The sequence below is a fragment of the Nyctibius grandis genome, chromosome 1, assembly GCF_013368605.1.
Source record: "Nyctibius grandis isolate bNycGra1 chromosome 1, bNycGra1.pri, whole genome shotgun sequence".
Lineage (NCBI taxonomy): Eukaryota > Metazoa > Chordata > Aves > Nyctibiiformes > Nyctibiidae > Nyctibius > Nyctibius grandis.
Window position 1 is genome coordinate 124,752,098 of NC_090658.1, and position 14,809 is coordinate 124,766,906.

Consider the following 14,809-nt stretch of genomic DNA (forward strand, 5'->3'; position numbering starts at 1 on the left):
CACAGGCCTCCAACTGGACTCTGTCCCATTGACCACCACTCTCTGGCTTCTAGTGGTTCACTAGAAGTTCACCTAGAGCAGGTTGCACAGGGCCACATCCAGCTGGGTTTAGGATGCAGACTCCTAAACTTTGCTGGGCTCCTAGTGCCATGTTTCGCCACCTTATGAAGGATATTTTCCTCTTCTATAATCTGAATTTCCATTTTTGCAGCTTCTTTCTTCTTGTCGTATCTCTGTACCCTTCTAAGAATACACTCACTCTGTCTTCTCTGCACCTTCCCTTTGAGGAAGTGGAAAACATAGTGAGGTCTGTAGAAGCTTAGCCTGTGCTCCAGCCACCAATATCCTCCACTGGACTTCCTCCAGTATGTCAAAGCCTTCTTGTTCTGGAGGGCTCACAAATCCTGCATGAAAGGGAAGGATTGCTTCTCTGGACCTGCTGTCTGTGCTCTTACTAACGCAGCCCAGGCTGGATGCACTTGGTCTTTGTTGCAACAGCATATTGCTGGCTCCAGTTCTACTTGCTATCTGCCAAGCCCTTCAAGTCTTGTATTTTTTTTTTCCTATTTTTAATCTGTTTAATCTTTCTCACACACTGTTGCGCAATCCTTACTTCCAGTGTTTGCTGTTCCTTCACAGGATTCCTTATTGAACGCCTCAGTATCCCCAGTGCATCTTGATTGTAATGTTCCTGGCAGCCTCTTCCCCTAAATGAGTTTGAACTACACTTTGGAAACAGTGAAAGCCCATTTCCAAGTCTTTCACTCTTGGAAATGGGCATATTTCCCTGAGCAACTAGCTTAAAGCATTCAATGTAGCTTTGCTAATTTAAAAATCTTTCTCAATTCCTATCATTAGTGTGTTCATGGTAAAAGAGGAAATTGTGTGTATGCTTGGGTGTGTACAAGTGTGTATGGGAGAGTGCATTTAATCCTTTTTTTCCTGTGCTGCCACTACACAGTCATAAATAGTGTATATAATAATACATATGTGAAACTGTTGCTGGAAATTGGGTCTGAATTATGAATAAGGCTTTTATTTTATATTCCTTCTTTATGGTTGTGCCTGCATGTGTGTGTAATGCTGCAAATTGCAGATACCAACAACTGTAATTGTAGTTGTAGTTAAATCAAATGTTCTCCAATTTTTTTGTTTAGTAGCCCTCACAATGAATAATGTAAGTGTTTTTCCTATATTTTAATAGAGTGTGTGTGTTGGGAGATATGCCAGAGAATAGACACTTAGGAACAGAGTCTCAGCCTTAGCTTGATGTGCTTATCAGATGGTCCTTGGGGAAGGGAGACGTTCTCCTGTGTTCCTGCAAGCTTTGCTACCTAGTTCACTTGTAAGTGGCCTGAGGGGAAGGACCAAGAGGGCATCAGTAGTTGAGTGCTCAGATCATAATTAAGAGTTTTGCCAGGGTGGCTGGAGCTCGTGTGCAAGTTCCTCAGTTTATATATGCTAAGGAGGGGAGCAAAAGAAAGCATTGAGGGGGCAGCTGGAGCAGAGAGGGTTAAACATACTGAGCTGGGGGAAAAATGGTTGAGCAGAAAATAAGTAAGAGAAGTGGAGAGGAAGAGGATGAAGACTTTAACTTACAACAAAGCGTTTTGTTTTAATTCAGAGAAATGTTGTCCAACTCATGAAGAAGTAGTTACACCAGAGCAACTCATACAGTGATGAGTGACAGTTTAATTCACTTTCTGTGGTGGGGAATGTCTAGCAAATCCAGCTTGTGATAAGTTGCAGCATCGCCTAGTCACATCAACATGAAATGCTGAGGATAGTCTTAGACTGAATATTGAATTATTGCAAAGTTATTCTGTTAGGTTATGGTATGCCTGTGAGTGTTTCTGCCAGCATGGCTGTGAACTGGTTGTAACAAAAGAAAAAAGAGGAAAAAAAAAAACAATTAATTTGGAAATAAGAAGCCAGTTGTTTCCAGGCTTCCTTCTGAAGGTTTCTGTTATGCATGAGAAGCTGTTTGAAAGGGGCTTGAATTCCAGGATGGACTTTGTCTCCTGGGAATGGGCTGCACGTAGGAGTTGCACACTTGTCTGTCTTACCCGTTTTGGGGTATTCCTAGCTCAGCTGTTACCCTTAAAAGGCCTTTTAACTCGCTTAGTTTTTCTGAAGGATATAAAAAGTATTTATGCATGTTGACTGTAGCCCTGTATATCTTGATAATCACGTGTGGTGGCAATTTTTGTATTCCAACTGGGGAAGTACTTAACCCCAGTTTTTTCTGGTTCAAACTGAATTTGTTTTCACCATATGCAGCACCTCATATGAAAGTGCGGCTGGGGGGGAGGAATTTGAAATGAAGGAAGTTGAGAGCTGTTTCTGTGATGCAGTTATTTTAATAACCATGGGTCTCTCTGCACAGCAAACTGATTGCTTTTTGGATTATTTCTTAGGAGGAGGGAGGGTCAGGAAGGTATGTAAACTCAAAGCGAGACCTCAAATGACCACATGCATTTAGGAGCTTGAACAGAATGATTGCGTTTTGCTTTTCATTTGTGTAGTTTTTAGGTGGGTGAAAGCAAAGATTTGGCTTTGTTCCATCTCATCCTTTTCAGGAGGAGCAAGGTGAATGAAGTAGAAGTTAGTCACAGAAGTCCAGGGTCACACTTTTTGTATGAATTTGTGATAAGCTTTGGGATGCAGCAGGGAAACCAAGCAATAACCTCACTTGTCTTTAGTATGATACTCATAGAATAATTCAGTTTGGGAAAGACCTCGGGAGGTCATCTCATCCAACCTCCTGCTCAAAGCAGGTCAACTGCAGAAGCAGAGCAGGTTGTTCAGGACTGTGTCCTTTAATACTGAGGATAGGGGCTCTGCAGCCTCGCCGGGCAGCCGTTCTGCTGGTTAAGCACCCGCTCTATATTGTTCTTCCTTATATCTTACCAGATTTTCCTTTGTTGCAGCTGCTGTTACCTCTTTTACTGTGTGCCCTGGGAAGAGTCTGGCTTGCTATGTGTTCCAGACCTTTAACCATCACTAAATCATGACAAGATGGAGATGTGTGTTTATAAAGAGCTCGAAACAATGTTTGTCAAGCACCTACACACTGGGCTATATTTTTTTTGTATCTTTGAGTCCACTTAACAGCATCTGTGTTGGGGGTTTAACAGGGCTGATTTTGCTGTGCTGTTACGTCAGGGAGCAAGGATGGAGTAAGGCACAGGCGATGTTCATACTAACATCTCTATAGGTGCTGGAACAAAAATACCTATGTTCCTTTCTGCCTATAGATAACACATGTCAGGTAGGCCTGGATTTACTCACAGAGCTCGGAGTTAGATATGGTTCCTATTCCTATCTCTGCCACAGCTGCCTTTGTAATAGTTGTGCCTCAGCTTCCATGCCGTTAAAATGGAGATTATATACTCTTATTCACGAGAGTGCTGCGAGTCCTATGGTAATGGTTAAATGCTTTTAGTTCCCTGGGAGAAAACTGCTATAAAAAAGGCAAAAAAAAAAAAAGTATGTGTGTAGTATAAACTACATGCTTGTAGTTATACAGGGTTACGTTAACTCCATACTCTTTGTAGACTGCTTTTAAACCAGGGAAGTATGCTTTTGTAATGCATTGTGTTACCCTACAAATTAGATGCTTTTATCCAAATCACTTGTTGGAAATCGAAGGAGACATACACAGGGGTTGCTAGGATGGCTTCATTTTTCGTATTCAAGATTTGGAAGTAGAAACAAAGCTTAGAAACTTGGGATTCTTCTAAAAATAGGAGCAGTAAGTATTCTTTCCGTTGGCTTTAATAATAAGGAGGTTTTGGTGCCGAGATGAGCAATAATTGCAAATGGCAAAAAGTCATCAGAACGTTGTTACTCAGATTGCAGATTTTATTAATCGTAAAAGAAATTATTCACCTAGAAAGTCTGGTTTATAAGTGCTCATTTACATTGTCTTGCTGCCTAATTTATTTTCTTTAAAAAAACTACAACCAAAAAACCCCACAAACTGTCCTGTCCTTCAAAACCTTGATTATTTTGTCCTTCCTATCCAGTTTGCTTATAATGTCATCTCTGCTCCTGCGTATCAGTGGGACCAATCTTATTTTTGTCCCTTCTCTCTCATAAATGTATCTGCTGCTGCTTGGATTTATTCCATCAGCTGAGTACTGTGCATCTCCCCTGCATGCATTTCCTCCACAATTAAAAAGGATGTTTATCTTTTATGAATGACTTCTTAGGTAGATGAGTTGTTTGGCCCTTTACATGTTTCTGATCTCATGAGGTGTTGGGATTTGCAGATGTAAATTAAATTTTCATCTGTTTTCTCCCACTTCTTTTATGTTGATTTCAACACGAGTCTTGATTAAGTAAAGAAATTGAGCACATACTTCACTGTAGGAATACAATTAGTCAGTGAGCCTGCCCTGTGAGCTTAAAACAGGGTATGTACTAGAGTATCTCTTTAATTGGGGTGTTGGATGGTAAACTCTTCAGGGTATGGGTGCAGCCTTTACATGTTCCTGCTAGAGAATTCATACAGAGAGCATTGCTACAGCATGAATATTCAACAACTGTCTGCCCCTTATTCCTTATGCTGAAATATTAATACAGCAGTGATTCTGAACCTAATCTTGCCAAGATTTGGGTGTGTGTAAGTAATCCTGCTGACAATATCCTGCATGCACCCAAGCCTTTTTGCAGGATCATGCCTTTCTGAACCATGCTGAACAGCAATTACTCTCAGTAATGCAGCTGGATCTACAGCTGCTGTTGCTAAAATGATGATGGGCTTTCATGTGGAAGGTGAGGAACATGGGCTCTGCTCCTGGCTGTGTGCCGCCAGGTCACCGTTTCAGCCTGCAGAAGGATGTTAGCTCCAAGGGGGAATAAAAAGCTACTACTCACGATAGCAAAAGTAGTTCCAGGCATGCAAATAGAGAGATACTTTGATGCCCATTTGACGAAGATCTCTTTGAACTTTGCTGGTACCAAATTGAGATCCTTCAGCTGGCATTTTCATCACTCGGGCCTTTTCAAGATCAGATTGCAGGTGACGCCGTGGCAAAACAGCTTCGAAAGTGCAGGATTCCTGCGCTCTGCCATGCTCTGGGCTGTGACTTGAAAATAGGATTTCACAATTGATACTGCAGACTTCTGAGTCTGTTTTCTAAACTAATATTTAAAGTATGCCCCACCAATTCTGGTCTCAAAGTTGGTTGTTGAAACTATGATGTATTTCAACACAAAATTATGCAAGGTAAAGTGAAGATTGGTATGGTAGTGGAGCAGATTCTTCTGTTTCATCTATATTTGAAAGCTGAGAAAGCTTCTGCTGAAGTCAGACGACACAGGCTTGTCAAATTGTTAACGAACGGAAAGATTGCTCTTGGATGGAATTAATTTGCAGTATCTCATTTGCCATCTTGAGTTTTGTCATGAATTTCCCCTACTCGGCAGTCTGAAATGCCAAGTGAAAAAGTGTTTCAGTGAGAGATAATATAATATATTAAGAAAATGTTATTGATCACAGTATGCTTTTACTGGAAGATGACTTTTTCTGACCGGAACACAAGGGACTTTGCCTTGTTATAGTAGGAAAATGTATTGTAATATGCAAACAGGATTATTCTTAAGGTCACAGGAACTTTCTTTTTACATTCCCCTTCCTCTGGAAGCAAGCTTCTTCACAACTAATGCTGTCAACTGGGCTAGAGTAAAAACAATTTCAGTTTTAAACCTTAAAAAAAAAAAAAGGTTACAGCAAGTATTTTTGTTTATGAAGGAAATGAAGGCTGTTTTCCACATCACCAAAGGTCAAAAATTGTAATTCAATAGGCATTACTACAAGTATTTTGCTATGATGATGGACTATATCGTGATGGTTCTTTGTCTGAATCAATTAATGCACATTTTCTCATTATGCAAGTATTTTGTGCATGTGTTATAGACAGAAAATGTTACACATTTTGTTTTAGAGTGGCTTGCACACACAATATGAGGCACTTAATTTTTCCACCTATTGTGGGAAGATTAGCCAAATGGAAGAGTGTGTGTTGCTCACGGACAGCTTATGTGGCTATATAGGCATCATTGCTCTCCAGAGCATGAGGACATAAATTTGTGATGGGATGCCCAGTACAGGCAACTTAGAGCACGGTCACTTTTAAACATGTTTGATTTAAAGAGGGCTGCCACTGCATAAACAGTAGCTCAAAGCCATTAAGGTCCTGCTCACAGTGAGATTGCTTTCTGCTGAAGGGCTCAAAGTTTCCCCTCAAGAGTAAGCATGTCATGAAGATGATACTTCTTAAAGGTATCTCGAGCTATTTCTAATGAAACTCATCCAAAACACATTCAGCAAAACTTAACTCCCTACCAAATCTTATTTCTGTGTGATTTAGCTTATAATATTATGAGCCATGTTAAATTAGACTGGAAACAGAAACTCATTTGGAATAAACCAGTGAGGGTTGCACTGCAAATCCAAGAATATCGTATTTTCTGTGTTTGTTTTCCTTTTGTCCTGCTCCACTTCTAACACATCCCTCCAGTGGTTTTCTCTGTTTTTGTTGCAATAAATCTCCACTTCAGTGAATAAGAAAATATAAAACTGACTGCAAAATTTCATAGAATCATAAGGTTGGAAGTGACCTTAAAGATGTCCCTGCCCGTGGCCACCTTCCACTAGACCAGGTTGCTCAGAGCCCCATCCAACCTGGCCTTGAACACTACCAGGGAGGGGGCAGCCACAGCTTCTCTGGGCAACCTGGGCCAGTGTCTCACCACCCTCACAGTCAGGAATTTCTTCCTAATATCTAATCTAAATCTCCCCTCTTTCAGTTTAAAACAGTTCCCCCTCATTCTATCACTACTTAGCTTTGTAAAAAGTCCCTCTCCTGCTTTCCTATAGGCCCCCTTCAGGTACTGGAAGGCTGCTAGAAGGTCTCCCCAGAGCCTTCTCTTCTCCAGGCTGAGCAACTCCAACTCTCTCAGCCTGTCTTCATAGGAGAGGTGTTCCAGCCCTCTCATCATCTTCATGACCCTCCTCTGGACTTGCTCCAATAGCTTCATGTCCTCATGTTGGGGGCCCCAGAGCTGGACACAGTACTCCAGGTGGGGTCTCACGAGAGCAGAGTAGAGGGGCAGAATCAACTCCTTCGACCTGCTGGTCACACTTCTTTTGATGCAGCCCAGGATACGATTGGCCTTCTGGGCTGCAAGCTCACACTGCCGGCTCATGTTGAGCTTCTCGTCAGCCATCACCCCCAAGTCCTTCTCCTCAGGGCTGCTCTCAATCCATTCTCCCCCCAGCCTGTATTTGTGCTTGGGATTGCCCCGACTCATGTGCAGGACCTTGCACTTGGCCTTGTTGAACTTCATGCAGTTCGCACGGGCCCAGCTCTCAAGCCTGTCAAGGTCCCTCTGGATGGCATCCCTGCCCTCCAGCGTGTCGACCACACCACACAGCTTGGTGTCATCAGCAAACTTGCTGAGGGCGCACTCAATCCCACTGTCCATGTTGCCGACAAAGATGTTAAACAGGACTGGTCCCAATACTGACCCCTGAGGAACGGCGCTTGTCACTGGTGGTGTCCACTTGGACATCGAGCCATTGACCGCAACTCTGAGTGTGACCATCCAGCCAATTCCTTATCCACAAAGTGATCCATCCATCAAGTGCATGTCTCTCCAATTTAGAGACAAGGATGTTGTGCGGGACAGTGTCAAATGCTTTGCCCAAGTCCAGGTAGATGACATCAGTCTCTCTTCCCCTATCCGCCAATGCTGTAACTCTGTTGTAGAAGGCCACCAAATTTGTCAGGCACGGTTTGCCCTTAGTGAAGCCATGTTGGCTGTCACCAGTCACCTCCTTGTTTTTCATGTACCTTAGCATAGTTTCCAGTAGGATCTGCTCCATGATCTTGCCAGGCACAGAGGTGAGACTGACTGGCCTGTAGTTCCCTGGGTCTTCCTTTTTACCCTTTTTAAAAATGGGGGTTATGTTTCCCCTTTTCCAATCAGTGGGAACTTCACCAGACTTCCACAACTTCTCAGAAATGGATAGTGGCTCAGCAACTTCATCCGCCAGTTCCCTCAGGACCTGTGGATGCACCTCATCAGGTCTCATGCACTTGTGCACCTTCATCTCTGATATGGTAGCAGGTTACTGACCTGCTCAAGGTTTCTACATGGCAAAATAATGTCTTCATTTCAACCAACCATTTCCTACACAGGCAAAGCAGTGTTCCTAAAATGGTTGTCAATTGTTGTTATATCCTGAAATTTAGTTATATTTCTTTGCTGCTTTTTTTAATTTAGTTTGGACAACAAGAAGCTGTTGGTGAAATCAGGGGAAGAGATCTTATTTGTGTGAAAAACCTATTTCCCTTGTCCCCTTTTGCAGACTCTACTATCACATTGATAGTCATGTGCAGAAGAGCAACCACTTGTGTTATTAAAGCAAACAGTTAAGAATTTAAAGGTTTAGATTCTGACTTTTTAGGGAGTAAAAAAACAAAACAAAGCCCCAGTCCCTAGATATTTTTTTTCCTCTTTAGCTGCAAGAATTTGATATAGTTTCTTTAGCACAATAAACACAACTTGAAGTGCAAGTGTAGTAAAGGTTACAGAGGAATTTTGTTAGACTTCCTGCAAGAGTAAATCTGTTGTTTGTACTTCTTAAGATGTTTACAAATATACAAAAAACTGTCTATTTTCCTCCATTGCTTAAAGAGGAAGAGAGTTATTACCATCGCTTCACTTCCTAGTCCCCATGGGACCTTAGTTTAAGGCAACTTGGCTCATAGGATCAACTCGGCTAGTGCAGATGTCTACCCTGCGGGACTTGTGCTCCTAAAGATGCTTTATGTTGCCGCATGTTTTCCTACCACTTGGCAGGAAAACAATGCTCAGCCTTTGTAATTCTCTTCATCTTCCTGGGATGTGCCAGAGCTTGCCCCGCTCACAAAGCATCTCTTGTGCGGGCACGAGTCTCCAAAATGCAGCGGCAGTTCGGGATCGCTGGTCATGTCTCCCCATCAGCTGTCTTCACTAAGAATAGGTAGAGTTTCAACACATTTTGTTTCAAAACAACTCTATAAACGCAGCTGTTCAGCATTTCCTCGCAACCTTTGGTGACTAGCTCTCCAGAATGCTGTTTAAAATACCACTGGAATCAGCTAAATCTGGCCAGCCCCGTGGATGAACTTTAGTACTTGGTTTGATGTGCCTGAAAAAATGAATTATTTAAACATAAATCCTTTTAGTTTTCATGTTCCCTATCTTCATGAAATGACAGACAAGGGGAAGGGGAGGGGAAAAAAAAAAAAGAAACCCTGTGGGAGAGCAGTTTGTGCTGCTTAAATCATAGCTAAGTTGTTTTATTTGGTTTTGAAATGGTTCTTAGTGGGCACTGTAAACACAGGGAAGGTATCTTTCACTTCTACTGCATTTCACGCTGAGCGTGAAAATTCAGTAATAAGCAGAAAAGACGACAATCTATAAAATCCCTTTGTATGTTTGTAGAAGAGTTTGATATAATGACACGAAAGATATCTCTTAATCTATGTGTCTAATTGTAATGCAATAAAGAGCAGTATCTCCGCGTATGAGTACGTGAGTGAAAACATTTACGCTGAGTGTTTATGGGGACACAAAGAGGCAGTTCTTGAGGAGTGCAAAAGGCTTTCTAATTTTTTTTTTCCTGCTTACAGGAGTTTTTTTAAAAAGCCTTTTGCACAGATGAGCTAACTTGAAAGATGCAGAATATCACATCTCTGATGGCGGTGGGGTTGTAGTGGGAAGATTTGAATCACGGCCAGATTTGAATCTTCCCTTGCTCAGTCGTAAGCCTCCTCATGAGCTGCTTTACATCCCCGTGAAAGGCAACTCCACACAGCCTGGATTTGAATAATAGAGTTGCCATTAACGTCCAACATAAAAAAGATGATTGGTTGTATACTTGATTTATGGGAAGCCAGAAGTGGTGAAGTATACGGTACACGAGGGGATATTTATGCCGCTAATGCTTAAACCACAGCCGAATGTTCTGTGCACTGTAGGTGCTTTCAAATGGCAAAAACAAAGGTGCGTATAGCAGTAAATCCAGTTATTCTGATAGTTGAATGGCCCTGGATCAGGATCTGACTGTGCAGTCTCTTCAACATGCAGAGCAAGTCTGGTAAGCCCTTGTTTAGTTACTGCCTGTTACAGGATTATCAGCTTTGAATCAAAGAAAATAATTTCAAATATGTTAGGATTTAGGGCATATTGTTTCATCTTCATCAGTTTCTAATGCAAGAATTGTTTTTTTCAATTTATGTGCAAATAGGCTTCCAAAATCTGTTGCTGTGAACTGAGATTTTTGTCAGATTTTTTTTCTTCATCAAATTACTCCTGTTCTGCTAACTGTCAAATTGCACCTCAACTCAGCATTTTCTTGATTTATCTTGCCTGCAGTAGCTAACAGTAGCTCTCTGAGGTGTATCACTTGGCTGCTTTGCCAACAGGGTGCTCTTAAGATACTCAGCTGTGCATTTAGATTTTTTGAAATGTTACAGCAATTATATTTGATTTTTAGAAGAAGTCATTGTCGAGTCAGACTGAATGAATTTTTCAAAAATGTCGAGGGCTTTTTCTCAGATGTTCGTAAGCTGAGCAGACATACTGCATTCATCATTCTGCGATGTCTAAAACATATATGAGGTCTATGTTTTTAGTCTTTTTTTCCCTCAAACAAAATACTAGTCTGATCTTTCTGCTAAATAATATCTTCTTCTTCTGCTCCATTTGCACAAATCCACCTCTTCCCACCTTTCTCCAGCAAAATACTTTACAAGGAGGGAGGTACTGGAGGGCTCTTGGTTTGGGGCTGGTTAGTAGCTCCCATCATCTAATGATGTTAGTGATGGTTTCTTCTGGCCACTTCCTTTCTGAGGAAGAAAGGTGTTATTAATTAAAGAGCATTTGATGAGCTTGAGATGAATTTTGATACAGAAAGTTTACCTGTATTCCCTAAAATACCATTTCTAAATAATTTTATATATTTGAAGCAATTTATTTCTCTCAACCCACTATTTGGGGAAAACAACCACAGGAAAAAAAACCCTAGCTGGCTACTAAACCTCTCCAAGCAAAGCATATACTAGCCCATATTAACTCACTAAAGAACTACCATTTTGAAAGAAAGTGTTTAATAATAAGAAAACATAGATGAATACCTGTCTCGGTGTGCTGTGTAGACTTGAACCAACAAGATCGATGCATCCAAATTACAGCAGCTTTATCTAGTGTGAATGAGATGCTACTTACGTTTTCAGGTAAAAGAAATCAACAACTATTAATTTGGTGGAATTATTTATTTCTTACTGATGATATTTCCAGTGTATCTAATCAGAGCACTCATGAATAGAAATGAAACAATTTAAACAGAGGCAGTGTACATTGTATGATCTTGTTTTCTCAAACTGTTCCATAATGCAGTGAATAAATTTATCTGTTCTACTGAAAAGAGTCTGCAGAAATCATACACAGTGCTTTCACCTCTGTTATTTAATATGACTGTTTTATAACTCTTAGAAGATGGTTATTTCTGCTTCTGCTACAGGCATGTGGAAAAAATGTTCATTTTGGGGGAACAGAAGGGAAAAGTAGTCTTATAGAGTCTGAAAATCCAGAGGGATGCACCAGGAGAACTTGACTGAAAGGTGCGTTAGAAAATGGTGAAATGGTCTTATTCCACACCACTCCCCAAAACCTTGAATAGTAAGGTCCAGATATACAGAAGGTAAATTACTGAGTGAAAAGAGGTTGGTCTGAATCAACATTCGAGCTCCTTGGAGGACCAGGAGGAAATGCAGCTGAGCAGAGCGAATGCTCATGAAATGACATGATGGTGGCACTTGAATTTTATCTGAATCATTGGATAAATTTGGGACACTGTTGGAGAGAGGCAAGTTTTGGGTGGCCTCACTGCTGAACAACTGTTGACTGTCCATCAGGCCCGTGGGGAAACTGATGGGCTTTGGATAGCTCTGTGTTCTCCTTGAGATGCTGTCCTACAGGCTATGCAGTTTGGGATGGTGGTGGCCAAGTGTGACAGCAATGAGCTTTGCAGTTGTCACTCATGGAGAATGCTCTGTCGTAAGCGAGCTAGGGAATCTGACCGCGTGATGCTGTGGTCTGCACTGGTTAAAATGCCTTTTTAGTAAAATTTTCCATCCAAAATTCAAATTTGTTTTTTAAAAGATGATAGTATTTATTTTGAGGTTTTTCAAAGCTATTTTTTTATTTTTATATTTTCTTTACACTGGGAAGGATATTTTTACATACTCCTGATTGAGTATTTTATACGGGGAGCTTTACTTGTCCTTGATAACTGAGAATGGAAATGGATCATACAGGTGAATCTAAACCAGCTGCAAACAAACCAGGAAATTAAGGTGTCATTTTATTCTTCCTACTGAAAGGATGCAGATAGTAGATGCTATTGTCATTTCTGTTATAGTGCCTTTAAAAGCTGCAGCTCCACTGTGTTCAGGCAGGTTTTTGGTAAGTAAAATCTCTTAATCCAAACCCACTATTCTAATAGGTTTTAGATTGCAGTAGTTAATTCGTAGGTACCAGAATACAAATGCTTGCTTCTCCTCACTAAAGCCCTCCTAGGACCCTTCAGCGTAAGCCATGGCATACATTTCATGTCTCCACTCTTTTTAACTCTCCTAATCCTTGGGAACGGGTTGTGGACAGTGCAAGTGAAACTGGCTGCTGCCAGTTTATTTTTTTTTCTTTTATTTTTTTCTTCTTTTTCTTTTTTTGCTTGAGGAATTTTAATCCCAAAATGACTTCCAGCACTTACATGGTCTTAAAAACCTTACTGGCAACCATCACCTCTTAATCTTTTTACATTTCTTGTGATTAGCAGTGCTTTCTAATCCTAACACCAGACCCAACAGCAACTGTTAACTGCACTTCTTGTTGTACAGCTAAATCTAATCCTTCTAGCAGTCTGAGGCCAGCATTATATTTATCACTCTGAAATTACTGACTGTAAGATGTTGTGGCAGTTCTTGAGTTGTGGGTTTGTTTTTTTTTTTTACTTCCTTTGCTATGGATTGATAAATGCAGTGATTAGTATAAGGTTATTTTTTTATATATGGTGATTTTCAGAAAAGATGAAAATAGGTGCTTTTCCTCCTTCTCTTTTTCTTTTTTAGTCTTTTTTTTTTTCTTTCCCCTTGTCCGGGAGAAGTAATTTGCTTTCTACCTGAGTTCATGATTAGTAGCGAGATGTGTAGGTGGAATATGTTTTAGTGGCTTTTTTCCACCCTTCCCTTCTCTCCCCCCACACCTATTAATATATCTGTTAGTAAGTTAATGCTATTAGGTTATGCAGACTGTTCAGTGTACAAGGAAGGACAAGACAGCCATCAAATCCTCGCACTGCCCCAAAACATCTTTTTCTTTCTCCTGAAGGCTCTGTGTGTGCTTGTCCATGAGGCAACAACAGGTTTTATATCCAGTCACTCAGCAAAGAAAGGGTAAATAAATTGCTCTTAGATACTTACTGGTATGGATTGGTTTTTTTTCCTTCCACCTGGAAAGTTGTGTGGGTGTTTACAGTCTCTACAGGAACTACTCTGAATTTGCGTTGGGAAAGGAGGAAAGGGAATACTGAAGAACTGTGAACTTACTTCTCTTTTGTTGCTGCTTGATTTTTATTTTTTATTTTTTTTTTACCCCAAGGGAGAGGTAGAGAAGGCTGTAGCCAGGAGCATACTAAATGACCCTATTTGCTTAAATCCTAAAATCATTTTTAAGGTGGATGAAAAGAATGGCAAAGAGGAACGAGGTGCAGAATAAGAAATAGCACTTTTCTGTAATCACAGTAGGTAATAGCTAACTGTGTCTTCTGCTGCTGGGGTCTTTCCACGGTCTATTTTTCTTAGCTGTGATTTTCTTTCCCCAACCAAAGAAAGACAAGCTGTATTTGTTACTGGCAGTGCAAGATTGAGAAAGTCTTTGAGATTTTGAAGCAAGGTAGGAAGTTTTTATGTATGTGTGTATATATACATGTATATTTATGTGTTTATGTATTTAAAGAGCAATGGTCTTCGCTTTGTGAAGATTTCATGTCTGCAGATTTTGGTGTCTGAAATCTATTTTCTCTGTCAATGGACTAATAAAAGATGGTACTTCTGCCTGTACTCCTTGCCCTGCTTATATTCTTAGACCATGTCAGCTCTGGCAAAAAAATGCTACTTTTATATTTAAAATAAGAAAAAAATGCAAAGCTGTATGTAGTTCCAAACAATCAAAACATAACTGTGTCCTTGCCCTTCTGACCTGATCAAATGTATAGTTACTTAAACAGCTTTAATCCATTACTAGCAGGATTGTCTGGTGATTGGAAGAAGAAACTGGCTCTCGTGTGCTCCGAGTGAGCTGCTCTCTAGCTCTGCTCGGGGGAGAACATGTCAATGCCTGGTCATTTGGGCTGTCTTCATTTTGTGTTGAACAGACAGGAAATTTTGGGGAGCTGCATCATCCCCATGCACACGTGTGCACACCCACACTGCCCCTGCCTGCTTTGGCTCTTTCTGTTTTCCCGAGGTGGTTTTGAGGCTCCTCATGCCTCTTCTAACAGTTCCCTCTCCCTTTACGTCTTCCTCTGCTTTTGGTTTTGTTTTTTTTTTCTTTTCTTTTTTTTCCCCATGTACCGGAGTTCAGCCAAGGTCCCTGATGACTTTGTACAAGCTTGTAAAATGTTTTAGCTGTGATAATTTAGACTTGACTCTCCAAAGGGAGAAGGGGCTGTAATATATGATGAAATAGG